Source organism: Leucoraja erinacea, chromosome 7 (assembly GCF_028641065.1).
Source record: "Leucoraja erinacea ecotype New England chromosome 7, Leri_hhj_1, whole genome shotgun sequence".
Classification (NCBI taxonomy): domain Eukaryota; kingdom Metazoa; phylum Chordata; class Chondrichthyes; order Rajiformes; family Rajidae; genus Leucoraja; species Leucoraja erinaceus.
This window is the reverse complement of record NC_073383.1, coordinates 34,390,198-34,408,841: the sequence shown is the minus strand read 5'-3', so window position 1 is coordinate 34,408,841 and position 18,644 is coordinate 34,390,198. Positions and strand designations below refer to the sequence as shown.

At 44.0% G+C, this 18,644-nt stretch overlaps 1 protein-coding gene across 6 annotated transcripts in view; it reads right to left on the bottom strand.

The window, feature by feature from the left end:
* The window catches only part of LOC129698871 (mitogen-activated protein kinase kinase kinase 13-like), a 158,280-nt gene that overhangs the window by 95,471 nt on the left and 44,165 nt on the right, over positions 1-18,644 (bottom strand). Inside the window, exon 3 of one of the 6 annotated variants that reach the window (XM_055638228.1) lies at positions 9,814-9,905. The exons of 4 other annotated variants lie outside the window; for them this stretch is intronic. The gene's annotated coding sequence lies outside the window, so the exon portion shown is untranslated. Of the gene's footprint in view, positions 1-4,728; positions 4,866-9,813; positions 9,906-18,644 lie in introns of those variants that run through there. One more of the 6 variants, XM_055638231.1, reaches the window with a different exon arrangement.

The window sequence follows — 18,644 nt, the reverse complement described above, 5'->3', positions numbered from 1 at the left end:
CTTGGGTCCTTGAACGGAGTCGAGGGGGGAGGTAAAGGGACAAGGGTTGCATCTCTTGCGGTTGCAAAGGAAAGTGCCCGGGGAGGGGGTGGTACGAGAGGGAAGGGAAGAATTGACAAGGGAGTTATGGAGGGAAGGTCTTTGCGGAAGGCAGATATGGGGGGAGATGGGAAGTTGATGGCGAATGTCATGGGGATCGTGGAGGTGGGAGCAACTGACCATGAGGATTACTTTTTCAAAGTGCCTTGCTGGTGGGGTGAAAGGTGAGGACTAGGGGGACTCGGCCCTTGTTGCGAGTGGGGGGATGGGGAGAGAGAGCAGTGTTGCGGGGTATGGATGAGACCCTGGTGCGAGCCTCATTTATGGTGGAGGAGGGGAACCCCCGTTCCCTGAATAATGAGGACATTTCAGAGTTTCTCCAGCTTTTTTGTGTACCTACTTCCTATAGCACGTTGAATAAAATGGAACACAATATTCCAAATAGGTTCTCACCAATATCTTGCACAACTGTAACATAATGTCTCAATTTATGAAGAACTTGCAACATTATGTTACAGTTGTACAAGACATCTGAAGAAAGGTCCCAACTTGAAACATCACCTCTTCATGTTCTCCAGAAATGCTGCCCGACCAAATAAATTACTCCAGCACTTTGCTTTTTTTGTCCCAATTTCTACACTCAACCTTCTGACTGATGAAGGCCAATGAAGCAAAAGCCTACTTTACCACCCTATCTACCTGTGAAACCATGAAGCTCCTGCCCTGGTTTGAAATCCCAGAATACAATACCTTAAGCATATCTGCATTAAACTCCATCAGCCATTCTTCTGCCCACTTGGGCATTTGATCGAGACTGTTTTTCTAATTTTTGATAACCATCCTCGCTCTCTATATCACCTACCTTAGAATCATCTCCAAACTTACGAATCATGGCTTGCACATTCTCATGTAATTCAATGATATAAACCACAAACAGCAATGGCCCAGCACCAATCCATGAGACACGCGGATAGTCACAAGCCTCCAATCTGAAAAACAACTTTCCACCATCAACCACTGCTTCTTTCCATGAAGCCAATTCTGTATCCAGGCAGTTTGATCTCCCCGAATGTCATGTGATCTAACCTTCTGGAGCATCCACCATGCGGAACCTTATCATGAAGTGATCAATGACAATTAAAATTGAATCTGAATCTGAATCTGAATCTGAATCAAAGGCCTTGCTGAAGTCCATACAATTCAGTTTTTTATTTGTAAAAAAATTTGAAAACCATGTATCATTTTCCTTCCACTTCACAATTATGTACCACTTTGTGTTGGTTTATCACATAAAATCCCAATAAAATACATTTATGTTTGTGGTTGTAACGTGACAAAATGTGGAAAAGTTCAAGGGGAAAACTGTTGCAAGCCACTGTATCTCAGTCAGGGTTTCTGCAAATTTTTCCCTCTCTGATGAGTATGTCAGTCACGGCACACCACTGGGTATAATTCTGATAGGGACAGTTTCTTCAATGTATAATACAAGCACGATACTGGTGAGACAAAACTGGCACTATTCGGTACAGTGGGATAATATTGGTGGACAGGTCTGGCACTGTACATTGAGATAGAGCACTGTTGATTACAGGTCTGCCATGGCACAATAAGCAAGGATAGGTGTGTGACTGCATAACAGGTTAGAGACCGTTTAACAGGATTCTGGACATTGGGAGACTCCGTAATTTGGCTAATTAGTCATAGTTTCTTCACTGACAATTTGATCAGTCTATAAATTAGCATATCTCACGTCACCTCTCACACATGCTCAAATGTTGCTGAAATGCCTCACAAGAAATGTCATAAGGAAACTGAAATGTCTTTAGTTTTTTTAAATTTTACCTGTATCACCTCTGAACTGAGCTTTCTATATTAAAGGAAGTTGCTTAGATTTCAGCATCTGAATAATTGTATAATGCTACTACACATTAATAATTAGAACTAATCTAAGCGGAGATATGCTGATGTTTTTAACATTTCTGTCCATTTCCATACTCAGTTACAGAACTTGCACAGAACATACAGAATGCATGCTTGATTTTTATTGCAAGTTCTGTTGAGCTGAAATCTGAGATTTCTCAGCAACTTTCCGACAGATCACAGGATTTATGTCAGTGGCACCATCTGGATTCCCAAGAGAGCACAAGCAGAAGCCTTAGAGGAGCAGGTTAGCAATTGCAGAGAGGTCGTGAGTGCGGCCTCCAACTTCTAACAATGCGACAAACTTATTTGCCTTGACTTTGTTGGTGTATGTTTCACTTCTGTGCCACAAGATAGGGTGGTCAAATTCCAGTGCAGAAACATGATATAATGATCCCACTGCATAGCTTGAGGAAGAGATTGCTCTGTTACCCTGGCCAAAATGCAGCCCTCTAGTAACAATACCAAACAGCGGTTATTTACTCATAATATCATTGGTGAATTACCTTAATTTCAGTCTGCCTGCTGCATTTCCCTACATTGACTGCACTTCAAAATGACTGCAAATTGTTTGGGGCATCAGAAGATTTGTGGTGCAAATCTTTCTTCCTTCTCCGCAAGTCAGTAGTTGTTAATGCGGTATATATTATACCTTAGAAAATATTCGAACATCTTTTGTACAGGAACATTTACGTGGAATAATTCTGTAAACTCAGGTGCAATTGAAGATTTTGTATTTGAAGCCCTTCTCCCCCACCCCGTCTAGTTTTCTCCATTCCCTAATAGCTATCACTCATTCTATCTGTAGGATTCTAACCCTGTCAAGGAAAGCGATCAGCTCTGGGGGGTGTGCAAACCCTAGTCTGTAGTACACTCTGTGGTACAATGTGTTTTCCTGCTTATCCTTTCCATGATTGAAGTCTTGGCTCCTGGGAGAAATTTCATGTATACATCCTACAGATTTGTTGAAATCCCTGGGTCCCCTCAATTTACAGTGGAATGGCTTATAATTCATATTCCATTGGGGCTCATCCTGAATGTTCACATGGATGGTAATCCCACACTCCCTGTTGTCAGGTTCTGTCTTGTATCCAGTACTCCACTTCCATTCTAGGTTTGTGGCGAGTTACCTGGATTGTACAAGAGCCGAGGGAGGGGAGAGCATTTTATGTTGATGCTGCTGTGGAAGAGCAAGGAACATTAACCGGGGTTCCTGCTTTTGATTTACATCCAGGAACACGAGTATAGCATGAGATCCAGCCAGATGAGGATAGGATGAGATCTGGCTCCGATGCTCTCACAGGTGGTGTTGACCTGATCATTATCATGCCGTACAATTAACATTTGGGGTATGTACTGAGGGAAACTTAATCCTAGCAGGGTTTCTCAAAGAGAAGTCAGCGTAATCCAGAGATCATGCTCCCAATAGGAGAGAAAAGAAACTCATCCACACACATGAGCTCAAATCTTGGAGTGACACCGGGTAAAAAGGGTGGGAGTACCAGTCTCGGGAATTCAGATTACCGCTCTGCAAGTCCAGGATCAGTTGGTGAACTGGGCCAGATGATAATTACAATTAGTCTGAATTGACATTTCCCTTTGCATGGATCAGGCTGAATATACAGTATAACAGCACCTTATGAGGCAGTGCAAAGTATATAAACTTTACATTCATAGTTGAAGATTTCATATACCCTTAATAGACAACTTTCCCCTCTGACTTATGGGTGCTGATCACACCCATTAACACAAGGTCAGAGATTCTGAATCACAAATAAAATGATCTGGCGGGAAGTTCTGAGTGTGTTGTGCTGCTAAATGCAATGCTCAAACATGCAAGAGAAGAGCCAATCCTGATCCCACCAGAAGGTAGCATCTTTCGGCAAAACTGCACTAAACATAACATCTCCAAGAGTGATGTGAAAACTGTCAGCGAATTCTGCGGAAATGATTAACACTTTGTGGAACCAGAACCCAGTTCTGCTGAGGCGGGAGACAGAGCGGCAATTAACCAGAGGTCAAGCGTCACATCAGTAATAGCCTCGTCACGGGACATTATTCCACAGCTGTGCCTGTGTCCTCTCGTAACATGTCGCATGTCAAAGGGCAACCTTATCTTCAAAGAAACACACACTGGAACAACTACAGAAAGACAGCTTTCCACATCTCACAGTCTATACCCTCAGTTTGCTCACATCTCTCCAGGGCCCTTCCTCAGTCTGTGCCGATCCACCCCCCCCCCTTCCCCCATCACAATCAAATGCACATCAGATCCATATTTAAACCTCCGCTGCTGCACCTCAGTAATACAGCCTCGGCTCCAGGCCCTCTCCACAGGCTGTCTACTGCCACATTAACCCAACTCTCGGCAATGCTGGCAAAACGACAGCGTTGATCTATTTTTAAATGTGGAACGATATTTATAACCAAAGTTAAAACACATAAATATAAGGGTGAGGAAAGAGAAGGGCAGGCAGGGAGGGATACTGGCAAGAGGAGAAACATTGGGAGGCAGGAGGAGGGAGAACCTTCTCCAAGAGGTTGTACCATTGACCGTAACTGCTGCTAGATATTCTTTGGGCCAGCAGTTCAGCACCATTTTGCTAGTCAGCTCCTTGTGGCCTAAGTGCTCTCTGCACTCACTGATAGCAGCGTAGTAGCATTCATGTCCTTCACATCATGGCAACATCGGAGCCCAGAAAAATAAAACAATTTAGCCACACACCGAGCTAGGATGCAGAGGAGTAGGCAAATAAAACCATCACTTACTCTGAATGGAACTCATCCTTCCTTTCATTCCCAGTTTCTAAGCACGAGGGAAGACGGGAGAGAAAGGAGCCTTGCTGATTAAAACAAAAAAAAATCCTCCCACACAATCTTGCAGCCCACTGCAAACAGCCCAGAAGGTTGCTGACGTCACCGATTCATGAATGGATGTAAATTGGCCTGTTTTAGAATTCGGCACAGGTCTGTGAGCTGTGAGGGGAGGGAGGGGAGAGGGCGGGTGCAAGCCAATGGGGATGTGTGTAGCTGCAGGCCAGCTCCTCCAGAATAAAAGCAGTGGACGCGTTTACTGAGTAAGCTGTGCAGCACGTTGCGCTTGGGCTGAATCGGGATCTTTAATTCCGCTTCATCAGGAGCAGCTCCCTCTGTTTCCAAGCTTGTCGGTACCCTGGGTGCCAGGTGCCGGCACTACATGACCTTTGGACAGTGCGTCTCATGGAGCACAGGCTGAGGGTTGTGGTACCGACAGACAGAACCCTGGAAATACGATGGATTATTTTTTTTAATCAGCTGGGCAATTTAAGTACACTCCAACCAGCTTCCAACATTATAGAGTCAAACAGCATGGTTTACCGACCCTTCTGCCCAGAGTCTGTATTGACCATCAAGAAACCCATTTACACCCACCCTGCACTAATCCCATTTTATTGTCGCCAAAGCACCATCGACTCCCATCCCCCCACAGATTTTACCAATCACCTACACACTAGAGTAAATATACAGTGGCCAATTAACCCATCAACTCGCACGCATATTTTGGGGATGTGGGAAGTAACTGGAGCAACCAGAGGAAACCCATGCATTACAAAGAACATGAAAATTCCACCCCAACATGGTCTGTGGTCAGGATTGAACCCTGGATCTCTGGGATTATGACAGCAGCTCTTCTGGCTGTGCTACTGTGCCTCTCTAAATGTTGTTCACTAACGGTGGTGGCTCAGGTGGTCGGCAAACAAGATGATTAGAACCCGTCTGAAGAAGGGTTTCAGCCCGAAACGTTGCCTATTTCCTTCGCTCCATAGATGCTGCTGCACCCGCTGAGTTTCTCCAGCTTTATTGTGTACCTTCGATTCTCCAGCATCTGCAGTTCCTTCTTAAACAAGATGATTTGAACATTTGGATGTTCTCCAAAATATACACAGATCTCACCTGAATTCTGAGCAGCGATCCGGATCATCATTGCAGGTGGGAAGACCCTAATTGAGGTCAGCACGGGGCGAGCGCGCCTACTTCCTTTCTGCTTTGCGGCATGTGGTTCGTGCTATTCCTTTACCGCGTTTGTGGTCGCAGTAACCTCAAATGTTTGCTGTCACTATGACCTTTGTGCTAACGGTTTTACACAAATAGAAGAGCACACTCCAAAGGTTATAGTTTGTGTGTGCTGTTTTGTTACAGATCATCCCGCACAGCATAAAAAAGGAGAGCAACATGACGAAATGTCCATGACTTTATGAGCAATTTCTCATTCTTCTTTCTGCATAATTTGCAGCCCTCCACACCTGGATCCACCAGCTAACAATCTCCACACCCCTCCCAATCTCTTCACCTGGATCCACCAGCTCTTGCTCCACCCTCCCCGTCACCTATTTATACTGGCCATCTCCCTGCCTGAGGGTCAAGGTTCAAGAGAGTTTATTGTCATGTGTCCCAGATAGGACAATTAAATACTTGCTTTGCTTCAGCACAACAGAATATGGTAGGCATAAATAAATACAGAACAGAACAGATCAGTGTGACCTTATACCAATGAATATCTATATACACACACACACATATATATAAATAACAGATAAAGTGCAATGAGCTATTTAACGATCAGAGTTTTGTTTGAGTTGAGTTTAATAGCCTGATGGCTGTGGGGAAGCAGCTATTCCTGAACCTGGATGTTGCAGATTTCAGGCTCCTGTACCTTCTACCTGAAGGCAGCGGGGAGATGAGTGAGTGGCCAGGATGTTGTGGATCCTTGATGACGCTGTCAGCCTTTTTGAGGCAGCGACTGCGATAGATCCTCTCGATGGTAAGGAGGTCAGAGCCGATGATGGACTGGGCAGTGTTTACAACTTTTTGCAGTCTTTTAAGCTCCTGGGTGCTCAAATTGCCGAACCAAGCCACGATGCAACCGGTCAGCATGCTCTCTACAGTGCACCTGTAGAAGTTCGAGAGAATCCTCCTTGACATACCAACTCTCCGTAATCTTCTCAGGAAGTAGAGGCGCTGATGTGCTTTATAATTGCATCCGTGTTCTCGGACCAGGAGAGATCTTCAGAGATGTGCACGCCCAGGAATTTGAAGCCCTCTCCACCATCGACCCGTTGATATAAATGGGACTATGGGTCCCCATCTTACCCCTTCCAAAGTCCACAATCAGTTCCTTGGTTTTGCTGGTGTTGAGGGCCAGGTTATTGTGCTGACACCATTTGGTCAAACGGTTGATCTCACTTCTATACTCTGACTCATCTCCATCAGTGATACGTCCCACAACAGTGGTGTCATCAGCGAACTTGATGATGGAGTTCGCACTATGACCGGCTACGCAGTCATGGGTATAGAGTGGGTACAGCAGGGAGCTGAGCACGCAGCCTTGAGGTGCTCCCGTGCTGACTGTTTTCGAGGCTTACACATTTCCACCAATACGGACAGACTGGTCTGTGAATGAGGAAGTCGAGGATCCAATTGCAGAGGGATGCGCAGAGACCCAGTTCTGCGAGTTGGGTAACCAGCTTAGTGGGGACGATTGTGTTAAAGGCCGAGCTGTAGTCAATGAATAACAGCCTGACATGAGTTTTTGTTGTCCAAGTGGTCCAGAGCGGAGTGGGGGGCCAGTGAGATCACATCCACTGTTGATCTGTTGTGGTGGTAAGCGAACTGCAGTGGGTCCAGGTTTTTCTCGAGATACGAGTTGATTTGCGCCATGATCAACCTCGCAAAGCACTTCATCACCACCGACGTTAGTGCCACTGGTCGATAGTCGTTGAGGCACGTCACCTTGCTCTTCTTGGGCACCGGTATTATTGATGCCCTTTTAAAGCAGGTGGAAACCTCAGACCTCAGGTTGAAAATGTACGTAAAAACTCCAGCCAGTTGGTCCGCACGGGTTTTTAGAACACGACCGGGTATACCATGTGGTCCCGGCGCTTTCCGGGGGTTCACCCCTCTGAAGGATTTTCTGACGTCGACCTCTGTGACCGTGACCGAAATACCATCACAGTGAATGGGGGCTCGAGATGGCACATCAGTGTTCTCCCTATCAAAGCGTGCATAAAACGTCAGGGAGTGAAGTTTCACTGACATGTATGCTGCCTCCTGATTTCGCCTTGTAGGAGGTGATTGCATTCAGGCCCTGCCACAGCTGCCGAACATCCGTCTCATCCTCCAGCTTGGAGCAGAAGTCCCTTTTGGCCTTTTTAATGGCCATACTAAGGTCATATCTTGTCTTCTGTTAGTCCTGGTCCTGACCCAAAACCATGGCTGTCTATTTCCAGCACAGATGCTGCCTGGCCTGCATAGTTCTTCCAACAGTTTGCTATCCCCCCCCTTTCTGCACTAGTGATAGATATGTCCTAAGTGTATTTGAATTATTTATTATCCATTTCCCATAATTTATGTTTTTAGGAGTTTTGGTGGCCTCTACTTCTTTTCTTGTCATTATTGTCCAGCACATCCCAGTCTATCATAGCTGTCCTAATCATCAAAAGCATCTACATGAAGCGCTGCCTCATGGCGGGGCAACATCTATCATCAAGTATCCACACCATCCGGGTCATACTCTCTTCTCACTTCCACTGGTAGCAGGAGGTATAAAAGCAGAAATTTCAGGAACAGCTAATTTCCTACAACTATCAGGTTCTTGAACCGAACTGCACAACTATAATCCTCTCTTGGTAACGGGCTACAAGCCATCTCTTGAACTACCATGGACTTGTTTTTCTAATTGTTTTTTGAACTAATGCCTTGTTTTTTGTACAGTCCTTTTTTCTGTCTGACATAAATTCAGCGCAATTTATGTAATTTTGAGGGTTTTTTTGTATTGCCTGTGATGCTGCTGCACTGAAGAATTCCATTATCTTGTACCTCACCATACAGAGCCTGTGTCAATAAACTTGATTTGACCTGACTTTCAAGCACATTTTGATCTGGCAATGTCTTGCACTGCACAGGAGCCTTTCTCAATCACTGATCAAAACAAAAGGTACTGCCTTCTCTTGTAACATTCACAGTCCTAGGTCAGGAAACGTAATCCCATATTAACATTTTGGCCATTGAGCTGCGAACCTGGGTGCAGCACCTGTTGTGTGGACTATTGTTAACCTTCTATATAGACCATTCCTCCTCCGGGAACAAAGGCCTGCCTTTAAAATGAAAACTTTAAAGAGCGGTTCCTTATGATTTTCTGAATATCTGATCCTAACCTCAGCCCAGGAACAAAAGTCAGATACATTTTCAAGGTATGTTATTGAAAATCAAGAGATATTGAGCTTTTATCATAGCATATAAATAGTTCAACACAGCTCTTTTCAATAACAGGATGTCAAAGTACGTACCCTAGGATGGATCTTGGATTCTGCTGGAGTTCTAGGAAGTTATACTTCAAGAGGAGTTACAAATCACATAAGCAAGAGTGTTTCACTTCACTTGCACTTTATGTGCATTGTGACGAATAAAACCGTATTGTAATGTATTGTATTGTATTATTCTAAATATTTCACCAAGGAACTCCTTACGGCTGGTGCTACCACCTCTCTTTGTGAGCTATAATCTTGCATAAGACTGCACTTGGAGGACTCGGTACAGTTTTGGTCTACAAAGAGTAGTCTAATGAGGAAAGACTGAGCAGGATCCTATAGTCATTGAACCTCAATAGAATGAGTGGAATTTTACTGAAACCTGAAGGCTTCAGATGCTACACATGAAGGAAGGTGTTGGGAGACAGCATGGCAGCAAAATGCAGTAAAGGTCATAGCTATGACCTATTCCTACCTGAATGTACTTAAGCACTTTTCATAGTCATTGCAGATTCGATTTGATGACTGCCTTGCTTAGTCAGTTTGACCTCCTCAACCATGCACTTACCTCTCGCATTGGACTTGTTTCTGGAACTGAGAACGTTGCAATATATTGACTTGACTCACTGCTGTTCTGTGATTGATGAAGAGTGGTAGAAGCTGTATTAAAGGCACGATCAGAGTCAAACATTTTGGTATAAACAGGATGTGATTATTTCATCTTTAGAGCATTTCTGAAAATTTCTGATATGAAGTACAATTCTGTCTATTCAGACTATAAATTTGGACTAATTAATTGAAGGCTCATTGCTGAGTCTTGTACTTGCTTCAGTACTCTGTTGACTTTAACTCGGTCAGTGGAAATTGTTTTCTTGCGTTCTGTTTCAATGGTTGCCTCTCAACTCTCCCTCCGGGTTATGCTGTGTCATTTGCACACAAAGACATTAGAATCATCTTTGTCAGAAGTGGAGAGTGGAGTTGTGTCTGAAAGTTGTAAAATTGTGGAGTTGTAAACATGAAATCAACAAATTCACGGTATTGTGAAGCTAGAGGAGTCTCGGAAAATGTGAGTCTTCAATGCTTTTAACATATGTAGATCTCGCTGCTGCTCATTGAAAGTAGAATGTCATGGAGGTTAATAACCTTTGATGTTTTTAGGTTGCACAAAATCCGCAAACAATTGTGAAATGAACTGCAGTTCATTGTTGGTGATTAATTATGCTGGCTATCCATGAGTACCTTAACTCTTCAATAGTACGTTTACAGTTGTACAAGTACCTACATGACCAACTTCATTCCTTCTTGGATGTGCATCGATCGATAACAGGTCAACGAACCCCTTGGAATGGATGACCATTTCAAAAGGTTTAAGGTGGCCTTGCACTGTATTGCTGGTTAACTGCACATTTGGAGACAATTTATTCTCACTCTTTATTAATGTTTGCTCAATACACAAAACTCTTGCTAAAGGCCTTTGTGTTGTGTACACAAATGTCATTGGTATATAACTCACCTACAATCTTTTTTTGGGAATACTTGAGCAAGTGGCAAGGATGGTAACCATGTTTAATGAAGGATATTGAAGGTTTAATTGGGGAACAGAAGGAAGCATATGTTAGGTATTGGGAAATTGCTATTACGCGAGTTACTTGAGGTTTTAGAGGATAGAGGAGAAAATTAAAAAAATAAATTACAGGGGCAAAAAGGGGCCCTGAAATTACTGCTGGCTTCATGATTAAGGAGAATCCCAAAACTTTTAAACTACATTAGAAGCAAGAAGGTAATTATATGCTGCCTACAATAATTATAGGCAGCATGGAGTAAATGAGGAGCTTGAGGAGTATAAAGAATGTAAAAAGAATCTTAAGAAAGAAATTAGAAAAGCTAAAAGATATGAGGTTGCTTTGGAAAGTAAGGTGAAAGTAAATCCAAAGGGTTTCTACAGCTATATTAATAGCAAAAGGATAATGAGGGATAGAATTGGTCCATTAGAGAGTCAGAGTGGACAGCTATCTGCAGAGCCAAAAGAGATGGGGGAGATATTGAACAATTTATTTTCCTCGGTATTCACCAAGGAGAAGGATATTGAATTATGTGAGGTAAGGGAAACAAGTAGAGTAGCTATGGAAACTATGAGATTCAAAGAAGAAGAAGTACTGACACTTTTGAAAAATATAAAAGTGGATAAGTCTCCAGGTCCTCACAGGATATTCCCTAGGACATTGAGGGAAGTTAGTGTAGAAATAGCAGGGGCTATGTCAGAAATATTTCAATTGTCATTAGAAACGGGAATAGTGCTGGAGGATTGGCGTACTGCGCATGTTGTTCCATTGTTTAAAACGGGTTCTAAGAGTAAACCTAGCAATTATAGACCTGTTAGTTTGACGTCAGTGGTGGGCAAATGAATGGAAAGGATACTTAGAGATAATATATATAAGCATCTGGATAAACAGGGTCTGATTAGGAACAGTCAACATGGATTTATGCCTAGAAGGTCATGTTTGACTAATCTTCTTGAATTTTTTGAGGAGGTTACTCGGGAAATTGATGAGGGTAAAGCAGTGGATGTTGTCTATATGGACTTCAGTAAGGCCTTTGACAAGGTTCCTCATGGAAGGTTGGTTAAGAAGGTTCAATTGTTGGGTATTAATGGTGGAGTAGCAAGATGGATTCAACAGTGGCTGAATGGGAGATGCCAGAGAGTAATGGTGGATGGCTGTTTGTCAGGTTGGAGGCCAGTGACGAGTGGGGTGCCACAGGGATCTGTGTTGGGTCCACTGTTGTTTGTCATGTACATCAATGATCTGGATGATGGTGTGGTAAATTGGATTAGTAAGTATGCAGATGATACTAAGATAGGTGGTGTTGTGGATAATGAAGTAGATTTTCAAAGTCTACAAAGAGATTTAGGCCATTTGGAAGCGTGGGCTGAAAAATGGCAGATGGAGTTTAATGCTGATAAGTGTGAGGTGCTACATCTTGGCAGGACAAATCAAAATAGGACGTAAATGGTGAATGGTAGTGAGTTGAGGAATGCAGTTGAACAGAGGGATCTAGGAATAACTATGCACAGTTCCCTGAAGGTGGAATCTCATGTAGATAGGGTGGTAAAGAAAGCTTTTGGTGTGCTGGCCTTTATAAATCAGAGCATTGAGTATAGAAGTTATGATGTAATGTTAAAATTGTACAAGGCATTGGTGAGGCCAATTCTGGAGTATGGTGTACAATTTTGGTCGCCTAATTATAGGAAGGATGTCAACAAAATAGAGAGAGTACAGAGGAGATTTACTAGAATGTTGCCTGGGTTTCAGCAACTAAGTTCATCTGGATAAACATCTGGAGGAGGAGCCATCTTGGGGAACGGCTGCAAACCAGCAGCCGTCCGTTTAATTCTTTTTAAAAAAAAAGTTTTTAGTAAGTCTTGTGCTTCGTCTGTTGGAGAAATTGACTTTTTAATGTGGGTTGAAGGGGGTAATTATACTTCTAGGTCTCTACCTGGTCGGTGAGGCAGCTTTTTCTCCGGGCTGCCCCGTCGACTCGTCCTCGTGGCCTACCAGCTGGAGTGGAGCGCCGTTTCCTGGCGGGGACCGCCCAGCACCTCGGCTTCGGTGGCGGCACAGCGCTGGAGCGCTATCGCGGAGCGGACGATGCCTTGCCTGGGTCGCCGCGCTGGAGCTCCGGTGAGCTGTGACCGCCGAGACCAACACCTCTGGGCTGCGGGTCTGCGGAACGGAGCGGGCGGCGCCGACTCTAACATCGGGAGCCTGGGAGCTCCAACCCGGCGCGGCCTTGTCGGCTTCGGAAGTCGCGGTCCCTAGGAATGGGCCGTTCCAGGTGGCCCATCCGCTGTGACGCCGGGGCAACACCACCCGGCCAGAACGGCCAGGAACATCGGGCCTCCGTAGAGGCAATTGCGGTGGCCTAAATAGGCCTGACTTTGGGTGAACTGGGGATGGGGACTGGACTTTGTGCCTTCCCCCACAGTGGTATCCACTGTGGGGGGATGATTTTTTTGTGTGTAAGTTAACATGTTAGTCTGTGTCCAAGATGGCTGTCGGAAGGGAGAGTGGACGCTGGCGCGCTTTAGCTGCCGCTGCTCTCTCTTCACATTGTGTTTTTTGATTTTTTGTCTTTGGAGCGATTTCTGTCTTTAATTTGTGTATTGGTGATGTCCTTATTATTTATTTTACTCCGACTATATGTTTTTTTTTCTCTTCTGTTAATTTCTGTAAGGTGTCCTTGAGACTTTGAAAGGTGCCCGAAAATAAAATGTATTATTATTATTATTATTAAGTTACAGAGAAAGGTTGAACAAGTGATGAGTCTGAAAGGTCTTTAAAATGATGAGAGGGATAGACAGAGTTGACGTGGATAAACTTTTCCCACTGAGAGGAGGGAAGATTCAAACAAGAGGACATGACTTGAGAATTAAGGGACAGAAGTTTAGGGGTAACATGAGGAGGAACTTCTTTACTCAGAGAGTGGTAGCTGTGTGGAATGAGCTTCCAGTGGCAGTGGTGGAGGCAGGTTCGAATTTATCATTTAAAAATAAATTGGATAGGTATATGAACGGGAAAGGAATGGAGGGTTATGGTCTGAGCGCAGGTATATGGGACTAGGGGAGAATACGTGTTTGGCACGGACTAGAAGGGCCGAGATGGCCTGTTTCCGTGCTGTAATTGTTATATGGTTATATGGTTATATGGTAACTATGGAGGGAATAGGGACCTGTGGGGTATTCTATATGTGGAGCCACAGGATATGTGTGCATACCCGAATGAATACTTCTCTTTGATATTCAGCGGGGAGAGGAATGTGGAAACTGGAGAGTTATGCCCCTGTCCCACTTAGGAGACCTAAACAGCAACCTCTGATGACCTTCCCCACCACCCAAGGTTTCCATGAGGTCACCAGAGGTTTTGGTCACTCTCCCTAATGGTCGAAAAGTGGTTTCCGCGTGGTCGAGGCTTCATCTAGGTTGCTGCTATTTTTTCATCATGTTTAAAACCAGCCTCGACTAAACATCGATCATTTTTTAGTCGTAGGTCTAGTCGAAGCCGGTTTTCTTCGTAATCGAGGAAGGTTTTCAACATATGCGTGGGAGGTGGTAGGAGGTTGCAGGTCACCTCGACCGTGATTTTTTTTTGGGTGGCGGGCAAGGTCACCAGAGGTTGCTGTTTAGGTCTCCTAAGTGGGACAGGGACTTTAAGGGATAAGCTAATATTCTGTATGTCTATCAGGAAGGAGGATTTGTGTGAATAAATCTAGAGGGCAGATGGGCTCCATTTGAAGAAGGCAGGAGACTGCTGGAGCTGTGATGGAGATTTTTGCATCTTTGTTCGCAGGGAGGTGAAGTAACAGAAATCTGGAAGACAGCTAATGTTGCCCCCCGTTTCAAACGGATCCTTTTGACTGAATACTAATTTGTCTCACAAAATCCAGAAACTCTCCAAAATACAATAGTCTGACAGATCCTTACAGAGTTAGTGTCATTTTACACGGTACCCTTTTGGCACCAACTCCATATCATTACTATACCTGTGGCCCTCATAATTTTGTCTGCCTCTTGCAGGTCTCCCCAGAGACCCCCTCAGACTCCTCCACTCCAGGGAAAACAAACCCAGCCTTTTCAGTCTCTTCTCAGGGCTGAAATGCTCCATGCTAGGCAGCATCCTGGTGAACCTCCACCCAGTGTCTCCTGTGCAATCACATCTATCTACATGTGGTGACTAGAACTACATGTAGTACAATAAAACTCTTGGTGCCATACTGGCAAATCGACTGGACGACGAGATACTATTCCTAATGTTACCCCAATACATTTTTAATTCACTTTTTTTTTTTAATGCCATACAATAGTATAATACATTTTCCAGTGGATCTGGTGACTTTAGAGAGCACAGATTCTCAGAGAGATTAAAGGCATCACAGGAAATGGGCCCAAATGTGTTTAAATTGGCTTATAGGAACCAGGGCTCCAGTGAAATTAAAGAACATGTGAGAATCAGAAGTCTGGTATGTTTAAGTGTGGGAAAAAGAAAGCCTGTGTGTTTAAAGGATGCACAAGAAACAGAGTCCCAGTGTGTTTGAAGGCTTATGCAGGAACAGCGGGTGAGTGAGATGCCAAGTGATGGAGATTTCTCATCAATCGGGAGTGTATTTAATCAAAATGTTCCTGTAATTTGAGTGTAATGATGTAATCACACTTTTCCCCACACCAATTTTTGGAACTCTCCACCATATCGAAAAGCTTTGGTTTCAAATACAAGATACCACTGATTGGCCCACTGCGGCTCCTGGTAATGTTCTGAAATTTACTCCTGCTAACTCTTAACTACCTCCGCTTGTTTTGTTTTTTGTGCGAACGTATGTGTGCATGTGTGTGTGCATGTGTGTGTGCGTTTATATGTATATAAAATCTATATATGTGTGTATTTGTGAGTATATATATACACCCTGAACTTTTTTTTTCTCTCGTTTATTATGTTGGTTACAGTGTACTATATTTACACATTTTCTGTTGTGCTGCCGCAAGTACACTAAGAATTCCATTGTACTATCTGGGACATATGACAATAAAACACTTTTGACTTGACTTAATAACACACCCAAAACACTGCAGAACTACCTAGATAGTCAGTATGCAATGCATTCCAGAGCCGAATTCCATCGGCTTTATTGCTTTGCTGCATTCCACATTGTAGTGTTCAATACCTGCACTCGTGCTATAGGATCTATGCCTGCACTTTCTCAGCACTGTTTCAGCCCAAGAATATAATTGATCATGATTAGCACCCCCATTCTATCTGTGTAGGGTGTGAATGATCTGCAGCCTTATGGAACCTGCTTGTGTTCTAGCCACCCCTCTCTTCCTTTTCCTGCAGAAGCCATGTTGCACTCCAGCCTCCTGGCCAATTACACTATTATATGCTGCTTTTTCTGCTGTTTGTACACTTGCAATATCCCAATGCCTTAAATTAGCTCTCACAGTGAATGGCAAATGCCTGGAGCCGTCTCCTTGTTTCTCTTCAGCCTCACTGCATAATGCACTTTCAAAGCTTTTTTGTTAGGACCGACTTTCAGGAAGTATTATCCACTCTTTTCCCTTGCAACCATGGAGTCTTTACATGCATTAGAATGCCCCATCCTATTTGACTCATGCTGTTCTCATAGGTGCAAAGCCGATTTATTTATCTTTTTCATAAACTTTTCTGATGCAAGCTGCCAGTTGCAACATATCTTCAAGTGAAGAAACTGCAGATGCTGGAATCTTGAGCTTTATTATTGTCACATGTACCAAGATACAGTTTTGCTCTGCATGCTATCCAGTCAAATCATGAGTACAATAGATCCCTTTTCTAGAACAGCAAGCAGAGAGTCACCACCTTGCGGCACCATCTTGCAACTTCCAAATCTCTGAAAAGTCCGATCTTGACCTAAGGAGATATGCGATTCTTATTTTCTCACTTTAAGGCCTAGTGTCCTGGCGGCACAGATTCAATTAAGTAAGGGCCAGCCTGGCCCAGCATGGTGTTGTTGGCTCCTCCACTGTGACTGTGCTCTATCCACCCGCTCACCCAGCAGTTGTAGGCCGCCCATGGCCAACACCAGGACCCGTGACCACAACCATGCCTTTCCATCGCCTCCAGCAGCCGACCCTCCACTACCATGCCCTGCTTACCGAACCGATCACCAAAGATTTGGGCACTTTTCAAAGGCGTAGAGATATTTCTGTGAACCATTTACAGCCATAGACTTTCCGCCTTGCCTTCCAGCGCAGCCATCTTGGAAAATGCACCTTTGGATAAAAAACAAGGCACTGGAAGAACACAGCCAGTCAGGCAGTGTCTATAGAGGGAATGGACAGGCGACATTTAGGGTCCACTCATCTGCCAATCATCCCCACCCCAACCTGTATTCACCTATCACTTGCCACACTTTCCCCTGCCCCCACCTCTCTTTTCTAGCCTTTTCCCACCTATTCCATCAGTCTGACCCCATCCCAAAATGTTGCCTGTTCATTCTATCCACATACATTGCCTGACCCACTGACTTCCTCCAACACTTTGTGTTTCATCCCAAGGTGGACTTAAATACTGTTGGATTTCTGGTACATTACTTATAATAATAGTTACAGCACGTGACTTGAATAAGGGTGTTTATTCTGACTCTAACTGCAAGGACTTGATACACTTGGACTGTACATTATATATATATTATGTACTTCATATTGTGTTTTTGATTTTTGTCTTTGGATTGAATTCTGTCTTTAATTTATGTACTGGTGATGTCTTTACTATTTATTTCATTCCGCTTACATGTTTTTACTCTATTTGCTAAATTTTGTAAGGTGTCCTTGAGACTCTTGAAAGGCGCCCATAAATAAAATGTATTATTATTATTATATATTACTCTGACCACAAGACATACTGATCTGGTGTAAATATGAGAAATCAATGTCCCAGGAGCTAACATGACTCTGTGGGAAACTGCAAATTAGCCACAAAGGCCCAGGTGAAATCTCAGGGCTCTCCATGTGTTGTCACCCCATCAATCCACCACAACTACAGAATGTTTAGTTACCACTGCAACATATAAATACCGCAGATATCATCACATGGGCACTGTGTTACAGCGGAATGCATCCTTTCCAGGGTCCATATTGTCACCTCATGTTGTCTATGTGACTATAGGATCTCTTCCGTTCTGATATCCTGTATCCTGTGGTATTATGCAATAATAGTGTAAGGCTGAGCAGAGGGGCACTAGGACCCTGTGTGCCAGAAGCCAGGCTCCAGTAACCGGATGTGACTGGAACCCAGGGTGTGGGCAGTTAGGGAGTTGCCTGGGCTTACACACGAGGCTGTTGCTGTTGCTGCTGTTGTACAGATTAAAGATATACTCTGTTTACGTCGTGGTACGAGCCTTATTACAAGCATAACCCGACATGGTGTCAGAACTGGGAGACTTGTAAGCAAGAAAATAAATAAAGAAGAAGAGGAAGGTGTATCGTTTTGGCGGGAAATAGGAGACGAGCTGGCAGATATGGCGCAACCTACACCAACTGCTACGTTCACAATACAACCTCCAGAGCCATTCGATTTTACCAAGCCTCAAGAATGGGAGCGTTGGATCAGGAGATTCGACCGCTTTCGGCTTGCAAGCAATTTAAACGCGACGTCGGCAGAAAACCAGGTGAACACGTTAGTGTATTGCATGGGCGATGAAGCTGAAGATGTGCTAAAGGGGCTAACGCTAACTGCAGATGAGAGGAGGGTGTACACGGATGTCAAGGCAGGCTTTGATGCATTTTTTGTGCCTAAAAAGAATGTAATCTACGAAAGAGCCAAGTTCAATCAGCGTGTGCAACTGCCAGGAGAAACGGTGGATTCCTTCATC